Source organism: Canis aureus, chromosome 34, assembly GCF_053574225.1.
Source record: "Canis aureus isolate CA01 chromosome 34, VMU_Caureus_v.1.0, whole genome shotgun sequence".
Classification (NCBI taxonomy): Eukaryota; Metazoa; Chordata; class Mammalia; order Carnivora; family Canidae; genus Canis; species Canis aureus.
In genome coordinates, this window is record NC_135644.1 from 35487825 (window position 1) to 35501610 (window position 13786).

The 13786-nt window shown below is 51.5% G+C and overlaps 1 long non-coding RNA gene across 1 annotated transcript in view; it reads left to right on the plus strand.

Moving 5' to 3' along the window:
• The window catches only part of LOC144304869 (uncharacterized), an 881213-nt gene that overhangs the window by 533511 nt on the left and 333916 nt on the right, over nucleotides 1–13786 (plus strand). The window lies entirely within an intron of this gene.

A 13786-nucleotide genomic window follows, 5' to 3' on the forward strand; every position in this document is an offset into this window, starting at 1 on the left:
TGGTGCAGATCCTGCTTCTCTTGGACAGAGCTCTCCTGACCGGGAGGCACTTGGCCTGGCCTTAGCCTGGCTCCTCGTGGGGCCCCTCCCCCTTCGATGCCTTTTGTTTCTTTATTTCTTTTTCCCATATTCCTACCTTGATAGAAGCGTGAACTTTTCTCACTGTAGCATTTGATCTGTTCTCTGTTTAAATCCCAGGCCGAATTCCTAGATTTTCAGGATGTTATGAATGTTATCTAGGTAATTTGGTGGGGACAGATCACTTGGGGACCCTACTCTTCTGCCATCTTGCCCCTCCTCCTGTATGTTGCCTTTTAGCTTTGGTTGTTTCCTTCACTTTTCAGAAACTTTTCAATTTGATGAAGTCCCAATAGGATGTTTGCTTTTGTTTCCCTCACCTCAGAGGCATATCTACAAAGAAGATCCAATGGCCAATGTCAAAGACGTTGCTGCCTATCTTTTCTTCTTTTTATGATTTCAGGTCTCACATTTAGGTCTTTCATTCATTTTGAATTTATTTTTCATATATATGGTGTAAGAAAGTGGTCCAGTTTCCTTCTTCTGCATTTGGCTGCCTGGTTTTCCCAACACCATTTGTTCTTATCCTGGGGTCAGGGTTAGGGTTTGTTGAAGAGACTGTCTTTCTGCCATTGGATATTCCTTCCTGCCTTGTTGTCCATTATGGGTCATAGATACATGTTTGTATCTTGTTTTGGCTTTCCATTCTGTTCTATTGATCTAAGCATCTCCTGTTGGGAGAACCCTGATTGCTGATTCAATTTCTTTGCTGGTTAACTGTCTGTTCAAATTTCTTATTTCTTCATTTTTCATTTTTGCTATGTTATATATTTCTAGGAATCTATCTATTTCTTCCAGGTTCTAGGTTGCTGGCATATAATTTTTCATCATATTCTCTTATAATTTTTTGTATTTCTCTAGTGTTGGTGGTTATTTCTCTTTTCTCATTTGTGATTTTATTTGGGTCCTTTCTCAACTTTTTATCTTTTTTCTTTTTTAAAGATTTTATTTATGTATTCATGAGAGACACAGAGATGCATAGGTCTACAGGCACAGGGAAAATGAGGCTCCATGCAGAGAGCCTGATGTGGGTCTTGATTCCCGAGGACCCCGGGATCATGACCGGAGCAAAAGCATATGTTCAACCACTGAGGCACCCAGGTGCCTTTCTGATTCAATTCCTTTGTTAGTTATAGGTCTGTTCACATTTTCTATTTTTTCCTATATCGGTATTGCTTGTTTGCACTTTTCTAGGGATTTGTCCATTTCTTCCAGCTCTCCCTATTTGTTAGCATATAATCTTTCTTAGTATTCCCTTATGATTGTCTTATTTTTCTGCTGTTCATTGTGATCACTCTTCTCTCATTTGTGATTTTATTTATTTAGGTCTTTTCTCTTTTCTCGTCATAAGGCTGGCTAGGGCTTGATCCATTTTATTAATTATTTTTTTTTATTTATGATAGTCACAGAGAGAGAGAGAGAGAGAGAGAGAGAGAGCTAGAGACACAGGCAGAGGGAGAAACAGGCTCCATGCACCGGGTGCCCGACGTGGGATTCGATCCCAGATCTCCAGGATCGTGCCCTGGGCCAAAGGCAGGCGCCAAACCGCTGCGCCACCCAGGGATCCCTTTTTTATTAATTATCTTGAAGAACCAGCTCTTAGTTTCGTTATTCCATTCTACTGTTTTTTTTTTATTTCTGTATTGTTTATTTCTGCTCTCATCTTTATTTTTTCCCTTCTTATGTAGGCTTTAGGCTTTGTTTCCAATTCCTTTTCCTGCTCATTTACGTGTAAGGTTAGGTTGTGTATTAGATCCTTCTTGTTTCCTGAGATAGGCCTGTATTGCTATGTACTTCCCTCTTTGGACTGCCTTTGCTACATCCCAGAGGTTTGAAGAAACATGTTTTCATTTTCATTTGTTTTAAATTTCCTCTTTAATTACCTGGTTGCTCCCTTCATTCTCTAGTATGATGTTCATAATCTCCATGTATTTTTGGTCTGTCCAAATTTTTTTCTTACTGTCGACTTCGTGTTTCATAGCTCGTGTTAAAATGTACAGGGTGTGATATCAACCTTATTGTACCTGTTGTACCTGTTGAGGGCTGATTTGTGGCCCATGATATGATCTGTTCTGGAGAATGTCCCATGTGCACTTGAAAGGAATGTGTATTTTGCTTTAAGAAGAAATGTTCAGACTATATCTGTTGAGTCCCTGTGGTCCAGTGTGTCAAGGCTATTGTTCCCCTGTTGATTTTCTGCATAGATGATTGGACAATTGCCATAAGTGAGTAGGTGTTAAAATCCCCTGTCATTGTATTATTATCAGTGAGTTCCTGTACGTTTATTGGTATTTGATTTCCATATTTAGGTACTCCCATGTTGGCAGCATAAATATTTAGTTGTTTGATCCTGATAGTCTTTTTAACTATGAAATAATGCCCTTCTTCATCACTTCTTACAGTATTTGTTATTTTTTGAGATTGAATTCTTTATTTATTTATTCATGAGAGATACAAAGAGAAGCAGAGGCAGAAACATAGGCAGAGGGAGAGAGGTTCCCCAAATGGATGCCGATGTGGGACTCAATCCTGGGATCCCAGGAACACACCTTGAGCCGAAGGCAGATGCTCAACCACTGAGCCTCCAGGGGAATCCCAGGGTTTGGTTTCAAATCTAGTTTGTCTAATATAAGTATTGGTCCTCTAGCTTTCTTTTCATAACCATTAGCGTGATAGCTGATTTTCCATCCCCTGACTTTCAATCTGCTGTTGTCTATAGGTCTAAGGTGAGCATCTAGTAGGCAGCTTACCGACGGACCTTGTATTTTTTTTAATTTATTTATTTATGATAGTCACACAGAGAGAGAGAGAGAGAGAGAGAGAGAGGCAGAGACACAGGCAGAGGGAGAAGCAGGCTCCATGCACCGGGAGCCCGACATGGGACCCGATCCCGGGTCTCCAGGATCGCGCCCTGGGCCAAAGGCAGGCGCTAAACCGATGCGCCACCCAGGGATCCCCGGACCTTGTTTTTTTAATAACAATTTTATTTTTGAGAGCATGAGAGAGAGAGATGGGGGGGGCAGAAAATTAGGCCAAGAGAGAAGCAGGCTCCCGACCAGCAGCCCAATATGGGACTCGATCCCAGACTCTGATATCACACCCTGAGTCAAAGGCAGATGCTCAACCCCTGAGCCACCCAGGCATCGTGGATCCTGTTTTTAAGGCACTCTGATACCCTATATCTTTTGATTGGAGCATTTAGTATCAGCATTCAGAGTGATTATTCAAAGATATGAACTTTGTGCCTTTGTGTTACCGGTAGAGTTGGTGTTTCTGGTGACGTTCTCTGGGCCTTTCTAGTCTTTGTTGCTTTTGGTCTCTTTTTCTCCCCCACTAGAAGAGTCCCTCTTAACATTCTTTACTGGACTGGTTTAGCGGTCATGAACTCCTTTATACTTTGCCTTTCTAGGAAAATCTTTCTCTCTATCCTGAATGACACCCTTGCTGAAGAAAGAATTCATACAAATTGGACTCCAATAAAAAGATATTTAAAAACATAAAATAAATTTTTGTTATTATGATTGAAGAAAATGGCATTTAGTAGGAAAAGCAGAAGCTGAAAGAGAGGAGGAAAGATTTCACCATCCGTAGCCTTCACAGGGACCTGGTGTCCTTTCCTAGGTGGGGCACCCCCTCCGTAGGATGCTTCCTGCCCCTCTGTGCTCCTTTTTGGAACACAGCAGGCACATCTCCGTGCCTCCAGCACCTCTGCAGTCATGGTTGATAGCGTCTTCCAGGTATCCTTTTGGGAAACACGGCGTCGTGTATGTAACCATCCAGGTGCTGTTGGACAACATTGGGGGATTCTGACTTTTGTTGGTTGTGGGGTGTGTGTGTGTATCACATGAAGCTACTACGTGCAGCTATCGGATTCTCTGGCTGGGTCACCCAAATGCCGAAATGGTTGGTAAAACATCATTTGTGGTGCTGATGCTGGGTGGGTAGCTGGGCTCTCCTGGCTGACCCGGGGCTCGCTCCTGTAGTGAATTTCAGCCAGAGGGTCAGCTGAGTTGGAAGGTCTGCTCGGCCACATTCCCATGTCCGGCAGTGGGTCTTGCCAAGCGCTGGCTGCTTCTCTTCTCCTGGATGCCTCTCCAGAAGGGAGTCAGTCCTCGGGGCCGCCCTGGGGGGAGCTCCTGAGGAGCCGGGTGCCCATGGCGTGGGCCCTGAGGCTGCCTGTGTGTGGAGGTCGGGGTGGGGACGGGGCTGGGGTTCCTCAGTCCCCTGTGCTGCCTGGCTTTCAGGCCGAGCCCCATGCTCACCCAGCCCCTACTCACTAGGGCGAGGAGGGTGTCCTCCACACGCTGCTGTGATAGATCCAGCACCTCAAGGTGTGCACGCTGAATCTGCCTGGTGAGCGTTGCCCAGGTGCGTGAGCTGCAAGTTGGGACACAGGAAATTTAACAAAATCCCCTACCCCTGGACAAGCAGAGCAGGACTGATTCCATTTTGTGCTATAACCGCCACCTTCCCTATGACCCCCACATGAGCAGCTTATGGCTTAAGGCGCTGCCCCACCCAAGTCAAGCTGCTGGGCACACCAAATGGGAAATTGGCTCATAACAATGTAACCCTACTTTGTGTCCCCCAAAACTGCGCACCGATTCTGACCAAAGTAATAGGCCAGCTCAAGTGGATACTATAGGGTAAGTTGTAATTCAATCAGCCACCTGCGTGTGGACTGACATGACTGCACATTTCTGCATATCCCACGGTCCACTGACCCTATAAAGCTGCTATGCCTCTTGGTCTCGGGGTCCAAGTCCCTGCTCCGCTGTGTCAGGTGCACTTGGACCCAAGCTCCAGCTTGTAGAGAAACCCTCGGAGTTTCCACCGGTCTCGGCTCCTTGGTGGTTTCTCAGATTCGCAGTCTTGGGCACAACACAAGGGCCTGCTGTCCTGACATCCCTTCCAGGGCCACGCTGAGTGCCCCACAGGCCCTCTGTGCCACAGGCACACTGGCATGGGGATTCGGGGAGGGTAGTACGTGCCCCGGAACAGGGCCAGCCCCACCCTCCTGGACAGAGTGAGCACAGACCTCCCAGGTCGCTTTGCACAGACCCTGGTGACCTGAAGTTCCCTGGCTGTCACTCTGTCCTAGCCCATTCTGGCCCATGGGGCACAGGCTGAGTCCCAGTATAGTCTGTGGGGTCCTGACCCTGGCGACTGGCCGCCCCTGGAAGGCACGTGGGGACGTCAGCTGTGTGTGCTTTGTGGTGCCCCTGCAGGGGCTGTTTGGGGCCTGGGTGATACTCCCTCGTCCTCTCTGTGGGTCTCTCGATGCCCCGTGCACAGAGTTCTGGGAGACAAAGAAAAGGGCTGGTTGTGCACAACACTTTATTGACTATCTACAGTAAATGGGCTCAGAGCTGTGGGTGCGCGCTTTCACCTGGGGAGGGAGACCTTTCTGTCTTTTACGGGAGGACAAGAATCACATGGGTTGACGGTCAAGTGCTGGAGTCCCCCACCTGGGAGCATGTGTGGACTCCGTGTGGGGGCGTGTGTCCTGAGTTTTCAGCCTGAGAGACGGTTCTGAGGACAGCAGAGCTGAACTGGACCTGCAGCTCATGGGCTCCTGTCCTGGGTTCCCACAGAGCAGCTGGACCCCGGCCTCAGGCCCCCTGGGGCCCCAGTATCTGGAGGAGCTTGCCTCCTGGTGTGGGTGCCGTTGGTGCCCACCGGTGTACCTCTGCTCTCCCCACCCTGGGATGTACCAGGATCCTCAGGGCTGCCCTAGGTCAGCGACCTGGATATGTGGGTCACGCCCAGGGCCCAGGAGGCCACATCAAGCTGTGAGAGTGCTCGCTCAGCGTGGGGCCAGAATCCAGGGCTGCCCAGGGCCATGGGGAGGTGGAACCCATTAGTCTTTGTGTTGGGCCTGGGCGGGGCCCAAATCAACCCAGCCCCCACAGATCCTGGTGACAGGGCAGCCCAGGTCCCACTGGGTTAGGGGCTGTTGTCCTGTGCAGGTTGTGTCACCCTCCAGGAGGGAGAGTGGGCAGATGCAGGGCACAGTGGGTCCTTTGCACCACCCACCTGCACCCACTCTGTTGGGGACTCCGTGCCTTCCCTCCTCCCTGCAACCCCTGTGTGCTCTATTGGACACCCGGTGTTCTGATGGAGCAGGGTATCCAGAGAATCCCAGGGAGGCTGAGCATGTCCTACAGGGGGCACCTGTACCGGGTTTGCTGGTGGCCGATGGTGTGGGGTAGATGGTGTGGGACCAGGGGCATGATGGTGGTGGAGTGTGTGGGATGGTGTAGGGGGGATGGTGTTGGGGTGTAGTGTGGGTTAGGATTGTGTGGGGCTGTGTGGCTCTGAGGGGGATGGTGTTATGTGGAATGCCATTGGGGATGATGATGTAGGGGGATGATGTGGGGGTGGGGAATGAGCAGGATGGCGTAGGGGGCCTGCGGACACAGGGCATCCCCTTCCTCTAAGATGCGCAAGGAGCCGTCTACACTTGAAGGCGACACCAGTCTGGGGTTGCTGTGACCCCTGCCCCTGTGGCGCTGTGTGGTAAGTGCAGAGCCCTGGCTGGACCAGGGTCATTATCTGGGGTTCATCATACTATGTATGTTTTCAAATTGCAAATTGTCTCAAATGAAATGCATAGAATTTGGAAATATGTAAAGCCCCGAGAGTGGGTGTCACTCTGACCTGTCCGACCCTCATGGGATTGATGTGATTCCTGCTCCAGCCACGGCCATGCCGCCTGGCCCCCAGGTCTGGTTCCTGCCCCCCTTTTCCCCCACCCCATCCCCTGCTTCTAAGGGCGCCATCCCTCTCCCCTTTGGGGTTCAGCTCCCATGGAAACCACTGGAGGCCCCATCCAATTGGCATCCTCATCCCAGAGGCCCTGGGGTTGGGGGCATGTGGATCATCCCCATCACCCTACCATGGAGCGGTGTGTTGTTGCCTGCTGTTGCCCCCCCGGCTTCAGAAGCCCAGTTTTCCCTACCCAGAAGCCTCCAGGCCTCCCCTGGTGCCCCTAAGCCCCCTGGCCCAGCAGTCTCACCCGACCCCCTAGCAGGCCCAAAATATAGTGTGGCTGCCGAACGTCCTGTTGATGTCCAGGTCTATCTGCGTGATGTCCCTGGATGAGACCAGGGCCTCCTCCTTCATTTCCTGTGGGAAAACCGGGGAGCAGGAGCCCGCATCAGGGACACAGACCCCAACCTGTCACGAGCTGCCATGCTGGGCAGGGAGCCCTGGGGACATCATGGGAGTGGGTCTGCCGAAACCTCCTGCCTTGCCCTGGGAGGCCAATGATGGCGGGAGTACCCACCGAGCCCATGGGACCTGTGTGAGGGCCTGTTCCAAGCTGTTGTTGGCGGGGAGGTGACTGAGGGTCAGCCTGTGGGGGAGGGGACAGGTGGTCAGCCCAGGTGGGGAGGGGACATGGAGGTATTGTGCCCAAGATTGCAAATCCGAGAAACCACTGAGGAGCCGACACCGATGCAAACACACGATGGTTGATTTCCAAACTCGAGCTTGCGTCCAAGTACACCTGACATAGCGGAGCATGGACTTGGACCCCGAAGTGGGTTTTAGCTTAGTTTTAAGGGCTGGTCTCGGAGACCTCCAGAAGGGCTGGAGCAATTCCTCAAGTTCTGTTTACATTTTGATATGGAGCCTTCAAGGGCATTGAGCTCTGTTCTCATTCTAATATGGGGCTTTCTGGGACCTTAAGCTCTAAGCTGTTTTTTTTCCTTCTCCTGTAACTGAAGTAATGTAAATTTTAGCTCTTATTCACAGGGGCCTGGGATGGCAGTACTTGTGCTAACAGTGAACTTAAAGTGGAACCGCCTCAATTTTGTCAGCCTCCACACAGACAAGTGACTGAAGTTTAAAACTCCAAATTTTAGGGGCTGCCCTGGTGGAGACCTGTGCTCATCCTGCCCGGGAGGGTGTCCTCGCACTCCTGGCCTTTGCTGGCCTGTCCCAGGAACGTGGCCCCGTGACTGCACAGGGGTTTGCAGCTTATGGCCACACAGGGCAGACAGCTGGCCCGAGTCCCACTGCTCCCAGCCGTATTCCCACTCCTGTGCCTGGGAACAGTTGGTGCCACCATCCTTGGGACCTGTGGATCCTGAGCCCACCCTGTCGCTCCAGGGACTGCCCCTGACTTCTCCACCTGAACACCTTAAGGCTGGTGTGTCCCCCACTCTAGGAGACATCTGAAAGTTCACATTTTGTGCTCTGCTGCATAATATTGTGCGTAGAACCATCAGCTGGATCACTGCCCTTGTATGTCTCCCCAAGATAAACTTATTGATATTTTTAAGATTTTATTTTTCTGTAATCTCTACAGCCAACATTGGGCTTGAACATGCTACCCCAAGAACAAGAGTCCCGTGTTCTTACGAACCACACTGAGCTAGTTAGGCTCCCTTTGATTGATTGATACATGTTAATTGAAGCAGGGGTGTTGGATGTGTCAGGGCAGAAACAGAGCCCACGCTTTGAGGTGTGGTGGAGTCATTTGGACCTTGATCAATGTTAAAGAAACCCTAGCTTCCCTGGGAGCCCAGGGAGCAGGGACCACATACGTGAAAATTTGATAATTTCCTTTTCTGTAGTAGTTATCTTAATGACTATTTATTTAAAGTGCTATTCAATGGTAAATGTCAATCTAGGATTGGGATACAGTGAGAACATTCTAGGATTCGGAGGTTACTAAAGCTCCCCGTCAAGGACTCAATGTTCCAGTTGGATGCAGAGATAGGCAAGGAAGCAAAGAGTTATGAAACATGGCACTGGGGTGCCTGGCTGGCCTGGTTGGGGTATCTTGAAATTAGGGTTATGAGTTTGACACCGTGTTGGGTATAGACAGGACAGAAAATTAAAATATTTAACAAATAATAAATGGATGAACAAATAAAGCATGATATCAAAGGTAAGTGCTTGCTTATGTCTCACATGCGACCTATTCTTGATCACCCCATTTGGACTACTTGGCCCAGATGACGTACTCCAGAAGGGACAGTCCCGCCCGAGTGGAAGTGGGCGTCTTTCATTGTAAGACCTGTGGTTCCCCTCGTTCTGTAGGGAGAGAAGAGCCATGAAGGCATGAGTTCGGGGGATCAGCATACACCTAGAAAATGATTGTTTCTGAACCCTGTAGCCAGAGCTCAGCATCCTTTTAGGATCGGATATCATAAATAAGCCTCTTTGGTCATTGTTTTGGTTGCAGGGTGGAGGGTAAACTAGAATTAGGAAGAAGAAAGGAGGAGAAAATCCAGAAGCTGAAGGAGAGGAGGAAAGATTTCACAATCCGTAGCATTCACAGGGACCTGGTGTCCTTCCCTAAGAGGGGCCCCCCCATTGAAGTATGCTTCCTAGCCCTCTGCTCTCCTTGTTGGAACCCAGCAGGCACATCTCCGTGCCTCCAGCACCTCTGCAGTCGTGATTTATAGCGTCTTCCATGTATCCTACTGGGGACCATAGCGTCGTGTATGTAACCATTCCACGGCTGTTTGACAACACTGGGGGATTCCGACTTTTGTAGGTTTCGGGGTGTGTGTGTGTCTATCACATGCAGCTATCACGTAAAGCTATTGGATCCTCTGGCTGGGTCACCCAAACACCGAAATGGTTGGCAGAACATCATTTCTGGAGCTGGCGCTGGGCAGCTAGCTGTACTCTCCTTGATGACCCGGGGCGGGCTCGTACAGTGACTTTCCGCTGGAAGGTCAGCTGAGCTGGAAGGTCTGGCTCGGCCACATTCCTATGTCAGGCAGTGGGTCCCGCTGAGCGCCAGCTGCTTCTCTTCTCCCTGATGCCTCTCCAGCAGGGAGCGGGACCTCGGGGCCACCCTGGGTGGATCTCCAGAGGCGTGAGGTGCTCATTACGGGGACCCATGGTGCAGCCTGTGTGTGGGAGTAGGGGTGGTGTTGGGGCTGGGGTTCCTCGGTCCCCTGTGCTGCCTGGCCTTCATGCCGAGCCCCATGCTCACCCAGCCCCTACTCACTAGGGCGAGGAGGGTGCCCTCTACACGCTGGTGTGAGAGATCCAGCACCACAAGGTGTGCACACTGAGTCCACCTGGTGAGGGTGGCCCAGGTGCATGAGCTGCAAGTGTGGGACCCAGGAAATTTAACAAAAATCTCCTACCCCTGGACAAGCAGAGCAGGACTGATTCCATTTTGAGCTACACCCTCCACCTCCCCTATGACCACCACATAACCTGATATGTCTTAAGGCGCTGCCCCAACCCAGTCATGTTGCTGGGCACGCCCTAATCAGAAATCGGCTCATAACAATGTAACCCTGCTTTGTGCCCGCCAAAACTGCACGCCGATTCTCACTAAAGAAATATGCCAGGTCAAGTGGATCCTATAGGGTAAGGTGTCATTCAATCGGCCACCTGGGTGTTGACCGACACGACTGTGCAACTTTCTGTGTATCCCATGGGCCACTGGCCCCTTTAAAGCTGCTATGCCTCTTAGTTTCAGGGTCCAAATCCCTGCTCCGCTGTGTTGGAGGCACTTGGACTCAAGCTCCAGGTTGTAAAGAAATCCTCGGGATTTTGCATCAGTGATGGCTCAACGGTGGTTTCTTGGATTTGTAATCTTGGGCACAACACAAGGGCCTGCTGTCCTGACATTCCATCCAGGGTCACGCTGACAGCCCCATAGGCCCGCTGTTCCCCAGGCACACAGGCACAGAGATACGGGGAGGGGAGAAGGTACCCCAGAAACCAGCCAGCCCTGGTCCCCTTGACAGAGGGAGCACAGACCTCCCAGGTCGCTTTACAGAGACCCTGCTGACCTGAGGCTCCGTGGCCGTCACTCTGTCCTAGGCCCTCCTGGCCTGTTGGGCACAGGCTGAGTCACAGTATAGTTTGTGGGATCCTGACCCTGGCGTCTAGCTGCCCCTGGACGGCACGTGGGGACGTCAGCTGTGTGTGCCTTGCGGTGACCCTACAGGGAGTGTTTGGGGACTGGGTGGTGTCCCCTCCTCCTCTCTGTGGATCTATCCACGCCCCATGCACAGAGTTCTGGGAGACACAGAAACGGTCCGTCTGTCCATTTTCGCATCACAACACTTTATTGACATTCTAAAGCAAATGGGCTCAGAGTGGAGGGTGTGCGCCTTCCTCTGTGGAGGGAATTTCTGTCCTTTAGGGGAGGGCAAGAATCACATGGGTGGGGTGCGAGTGCTGGAGTTCCCCACCTGGGAGCATGTGTGGAACTCGGGTGGGGGCGTGTGTCCTGAGGTTTCAGCCTGAGAGATGGTTCTGAGGACAGCAGAGCTGACCTTGACCTGCAGCTCATGGGTTCCTAGCTGGGTCTTCGCAGGGCAGCTGGACCCCAGCCACGGGGCCATTGGGGCCCCAGCACCTGCAGGAGCCTGCCTCCTAGTGTGGGTGTGGGTGGGTCCCACCGGCCCACCTCTGCCCTCCCCAACCTTGGGTGTCCTGGGATCCCCAGGGCTGCCCTAGTTCAGCGACCTGGATCTGTGGAACACGCCCAGTGTCCAGGAGGCCACATCCAGCTGTGAGAGGGCTCGCTCAGCGTGGGGCCAGAATCCAGGGTTGGACAGGGCCATGGGGGGCTGGATCCCATTAGTCTTTTTGTTGGGACTGGGTTGGGGGCTCAAATCACCCCCGCCCTCACAGAGCCCGGGGCCAGGCCAGCCCAAATACCCCTGGGTTAGGGGCTGGTGTCCTGTGCAGTGTAAGCCGCCTTCCAGGAGGGACAGTGGGTGGAGACAGAGCACAGTGCTTCCTCTGCACCACTCACCTGCACACACCCTGTCGGGGGCTCCATGTCTTCCCTCCTCCCTGCATCCCCTGGGTACTCTATGGGACACCCGGGCTTCTGATGGGAGCAGGGTATCCAGAGAACCCCGTGGAGGCTGAGCTTGTCCCACAGGGGGCACCTGTACCGGGTGCTTGCTGGGGGCCAATGTTGTGGGGGTGGAAGGTGTGGGGGCAGGGGTATGATGGTGGTGGAGTGTGGTGGATGGTGTAGGGTGGATGGTGTTGGGGTATAGTGTGGGTGGGGATTGTGTGGGTTTGAGGGGTTGGTGTAGGTGGGATGCAATTGGGGATGATGATGTAGGGGGATGGAGTGGGAGTGGGGAATTAGGGGGATGTCGTGGGGGGCCTGCGGACACAGGGCATCCCCTCCTCGAAGATGCACAAGGAGACGTCTACACTTGAAGGCGACACCAGTCTGGGGTTTGCTGTGACCCCTGCCATTAGGGCCTGGTGTGGACAGTGCAGGGCCCTGGCTGGACCGGGGGCATTATCTGGGTTTCATCATACGATGTGTGTTTTCAAATTGCAAATTGTCTCAAATCAAATGCATAGAATTTAGAAATATATAAAGCACCGAGAGTGGGTGTCACTCTGACCCGTCCGACCCTCATGGGATCGATTTGTGTCCTGCTCCAGCCATGGCCATGCCGCCTGGCCCCCAGGTCTGGTTCATGCCCCTCACATCCCCCACCCATCCCCTGCTTCTCAGGGGGCAGTCCCTCTCCCCTTTGGGGTTCAGCTCCCATGGCAATCCCTGGAGGCCCCATCCTAGTTGCCTCCTCATTCCCGAGGCCCTGGGGGTGTGGGCATAGAGGTCATCCCCAACACCCTACCATGGAGCGGTGTGTTGTTGGCTGCTGTTTTGCCTCCTGCCTCAGAAGCCACATTTTCCCTACCCAGAGTCCCCTGGTCCTCCCCTGGGTCCTGATCCCCCCTGGCCCCTCAACCTCACCCTAACCCGTAGTAGTCCCAAAGTATGATGTGACTGCTGAACATCCTGTTGACGTCCAGGTCCACCTGAGTGATGTCCCTGGAGGAGACCAGGGCCTCCTCCTTCATTTCCTGCGGGAAAACCAGGGAGGAGGAGCACATTCACCCCCACCCCCGCCCTCCTCCCCTTACATCACCCCTAGTTCGTTTCCCAGAGTTAGGAGTCTTTATGTTCTGTCTCCCTTTCTGATATTTCCCAAACATTTCTTCTCCCTTCCCTTATATTCCCTTTCACTATTATCTATATTCCCCAAGTGAATGAGAACAAACAACATTTGTCTTTCTCTGATTGACTTACTTCACTTAGCATAATACCTTCCAGTTCTATCCACGTTGAAGGAAATGGTGGTTATTTGTCATTTCTAATGGCTGAGCAAGCCCACCTTTCCTCTGTCTTCATCTTGGGAGTCTCCCATGATATGAATGTTATTGTTTTAATAAGTGGCTGAGTTCCGAAATCTGCCTTTGTGGTCCATAACCTTCCTTGTTTTTATTTTTTTTTATTTTTTATTTTTTTTTATTTATGATAGTCACAGAGAGAGAGAGAGAGAGAGAGGCAGAGACACAGGCAGAGGGAGAAGCAGGCTCCATGCACCGGGAGCCTGATGTGGGATTCGATCCTGGGTCTCCAGGATCGCGCCCTGGGCCAAAGGCAGGCGCCAAACCGCTGCGCCACCCAGGGATTCCCCTTCCTAGTTTTTAATGCTTCCACTTAGTACTGCATCTCAGTTATAGCATTTTTAACGTTGGCCTGACTAGATTTTCCTTCTTTTATTTCTACAGTAAAAGATTCTCTAGTTTTATTCTGTGCTCTTTTTCCAGCCCAGATGCTATCTTTAAATCATTGTTTTAGACTGTAGTGAGACATCATATATTTGTATTGATAGACTTCCTGGCTGTGAGTACTACCTCATATTATTTTATGGAGGTGAATTTCTCCATCTCATTATTT